Here is a 3,483-nt window from a genome sequence, read left to right as displayed (position 1 = left end):
AAAATCAATAAAATATATTAAAAATATATATATTCTTTGTGGGCTGCATGCAGCCCGAGGGCCACGAGTTTGACATGCTTGGTGTAGGAGGATATCACATCAAATGTTATGAAAAGGAAAGATCAGCCTGCCAGGAGTGAAGAAAGCTTTGGGCAAGTATGGCCCTGCTAATGTGGAAAACGCCACAGGAACTGGAGCTACAAATAGTAAAGACGATGGTGACATTGATCTCTTTGGATCTGATGAGGAGGAGGAAAGCAAAGAAGTGAAGAAGCTAAGAGAAGAACACCTTGCACAGTATGAATCAAAGAAATAAAAAAAAACCCTGCACTTATTGTCAAGTCTTCCATCTTATTAGATGTGAAACCTTGGGATGATGAGACAGATACGGCAAAATTAGAGGAATGTGTCAGAAGCATTCCAGCAGATAGCTTGGTCTGGGACTCTTCTAAACTTGTTCCAGTGGGTATTGAATTTTAAAAATTCAAATATAGTGTGTAGTAGAAGATGATAAAGTTGGAACAGACATGCTGGAGGAGTGAATCACTGCTTTTGAGGACTATGTGCAGTCCATGGGCATGGCTGATTTCGACAAGATCTAAATCTACCTTGGATCACCACCCTTAAATAAAAGCTTGAAAGATTTTTTAAAAACAAGAAAAAAATGTGTAGGAGGCATATTTTTGAGTCCAGAATGTTTTTATACTACCCTCACACTTTACTGTCAGTTTTCTGGACATGGAATTCTAGGTTGAAAATCATTTTCTGAGAATTTAGAAGGTCTGTCTTGATTGCCTTCTAGCTTCCAGTTGGATTCTTTTGTGTGACTTATTTCTCTCTGGAAGCGTTTTAAAATATATATTTTTATTGATTTCAGAAAGGAAGGGAGAGGGAAAGGGAGATAGAAACATCAATGATGCGAGAGAAATATTGATCAGTTGCCTTCTGCACTCCCTAAACTGGGGATGGAGCCCGCAATCCAGGCATGTGCCCTGACCAGAATTGAACTGTGACCTTTTGGTTCATAGGTCAACACTCAACCCCTGAGTCACGCTGGCTGGGCTCTCTGGAAACTTTTAATTTTCTTTTTGTTTCCTAGTTTTCTGAAGTTTCATAATGATGGAACTTGCTGTAGGTCTTTTTTTATTCATTATGGTAGATAATCCATGAGCTTTCTCAATCTGGAAATTTGTGCCCTTCGTTTCTGAGAAATTTTCTTTTCTTTTCTTTTTTATTAACTTACTAGAGGCACAGTGCACAAAATTCGTGCACAGGGGGGTTTCCCTCAGCCCAGCCTACACCCTCTCCAATCCAGGACCCCTTGGGGGATTGGGCCTAAACCGGCAGTCGGACATCCCTCTCACAATCCTGGACTGCTGGCTCCTAATCCCTCAGGTGTCTGCCTGCCTGGTCGCCCCTCACTGCCCCCCCTGCCAGCCTAATCACCCCCAACTCCCTCCCCTGCTGGCCTGGTCGCCCCTAACTGCCCTCCCCCCTGGCCTAGTTGCTCCTCACTGCTTACTGCCCCCCCTCCAGCCTAATCGCCCCCAACTTCCCCCCCTGCTGGCCTGGTCGCCCCTAACTGCCCTCCCCCCTGGCCTAGTTGCTCCTCACTGCTTACTGCCCCCCCTCCAGCCTAATCGCCCCCAACTTCCCCCCCTGCTGGCCTGGTCGCCCCTAACTGCCCTCCCCCCTGGCCTAGTTGCTCCTCACTGCTTACTGCCCCCCCTCCAGCCTAATCGCCCCCAACTTCCCCCCCTGCTGGCCTGGTCGCCCCTAACTGCCCTCCCCCCTGGCCTAGTTGCTCCTCACTGCTTACTGCCCCCCCTCCAGCCTAATCGCCCCCAACTTCCCCCCCTGCTGGCCTGGTTGTAGGCAGCCATCTTGTGAGGGTGTGATGGTTAATTTGCATATTACCTATTTATTATATAGGATTCTCTATTTTCTCTCTTTTTGGAAATTCCATTTGTCAGCTATAAAACTTCCTGAACTGATCCTTTAACTTATTATTCATCTTTCTTTATATTTTCTTTGTTTTTAAATTTTTACTCTTTGGGAGATTCTTCAAATCTATCTTCCAACCTTCCATATTAATTGTCTATTGCTGTGTAACAAATTACCCTAAAACATAGAGGCTTAAAACAACAAACATTTATTACCTCACAGTCTCTGTGAATCAAGAATCCAGGAACTGCTTAGCAGAAGTACCCAGAGCTCTATCCCTAAGATGAGGAGGAGGAGGAGGAAGAGAAGAAGCCAGCAGAACCTTTAGAAAAGGCAGCTCCCACTGAGGCCACCGCAACCAAAGAGACGAAGGGGTCAAGTTAGTGAAGGCCATGCTGCAGCACTGACTCCAGGCCTTCCACCTCAGAGTGCTATGAACCTTTTGCAAATGCCTTTCAGTTACTCTCCAAGGAAGTCTTTCCCTCGATTGTTCTGTGCACTGTAATGTACAAAATAACGTATTTTGATGATCAGGGGTTTTGGCACCTTGACATATACACTGAAAAACATGGGGTTAAATGTCTGTGTATCTCACATAACTCTACCAGTGACTGTGGCTGCTGCTTTCGAAATCTCCTCTGAGATTACCTCTAAGTTTGCCACTTTGAAATAATGTGCTGAATACTCTCAGCAACTGAAAATCATTATCTAGGAGTGTCTCTTGTGAGTGAGCTGATTTATTCTGATTCATTATCTCCCTTTTTAGTAGATTTTATACCCGTTTGGGAAATGAAATAGAAACAAAAACATCTGCCTTTAAAAATGCTGGAATGGGGCCATTCCTAATACAAGAGGTAAGATAATCAGATACTTATTTCTCAAAAACCATCTTGACCTTGAATATATGAGGTACTAGGCTTCATTTCTGATACATTTTGGTTTCCATTTTCTTAAAAATATATTTTATTTATTTTTTACAGAGAGGAAGGGAGAGGGATAGAGAGCCAGAAACATCAATGAGAGAGAAACATTGATCAGCTGCCTCCTGCACGCCCCCCACTGGGGATGTGCCCGCAACCAAGGCACATGCCCCTGACCGGAATCGAACCTGGGACCCTTGAGTCCACAGGCCGACGCTCTATCCACTGAGGCAAACCGGTTCTGGCTGGTTTCCAGTTTGTATTGAGCTTGAGGTTTTCTTTTTAGAGAGTGGAGCTTTGGACCATCCGACTCACAGACCTTTTCTAAAAAGAAGAAGCTGCTTTTACTGTTCTTGTTATTTGAAAAGCCCTCGTTTGGGGCCTGTGTTCACACTGGCTCTGACTCAGCCTGTTCAGATGCAATATTCTTGAGAGGTGGGGACCTACTTATTACCAAAGTAGCAACCAAGAAGGAAACAGGAATTAAAAGGATAGCACGGTTTAAAAAAAAAAATCAGGAGAGGTTATGTAAATCCCACTTTTTTTTAACTGTTTAAATCTTTATTGTTGAAAGTATTACATATGTGTCCTCTTTCCCCCCGCTAATAACCCCCTCCAG

General features: G+C 44.2%; 1 protein-coding gene and 1 pseudogene across 1 annotated transcript in view; one reads left to right on the top strand and one right to left on the bottom strand.

The window, feature by feature from the left end:
• Positions 1-602, top strand: part of LOC102239954 — a 2,118-nt pseudogene extending 1,516 nt beyond the window's left edge.
• Positions 1-3,483, bottom strand: part of ADCY6 (adenylate cyclase 6) — a 52,181-nt gene that overhangs the window by 9,313 nt on the left and 39,385 nt on the right. The window lies entirely within an intron of this gene.

Source organism: Myotis brandtii, unplaced genomic scaffold (assembly GCF_000412655.1).
Source record: "Myotis brandtii unplaced genomic scaffold, ASM41265v1 scaffold517, whole genome shotgun sequence".
Classification (NCBI taxonomy): domain Eukaryota; kingdom Metazoa; phylum Chordata; class Mammalia; order Chiroptera; family Vespertilionidae; genus Myotis; species Myotis brandtii.
Note: the sequence above shows the minus strand (reverse complement) of the source record. Positions and strands in the feature narration are given on the sequence as shown.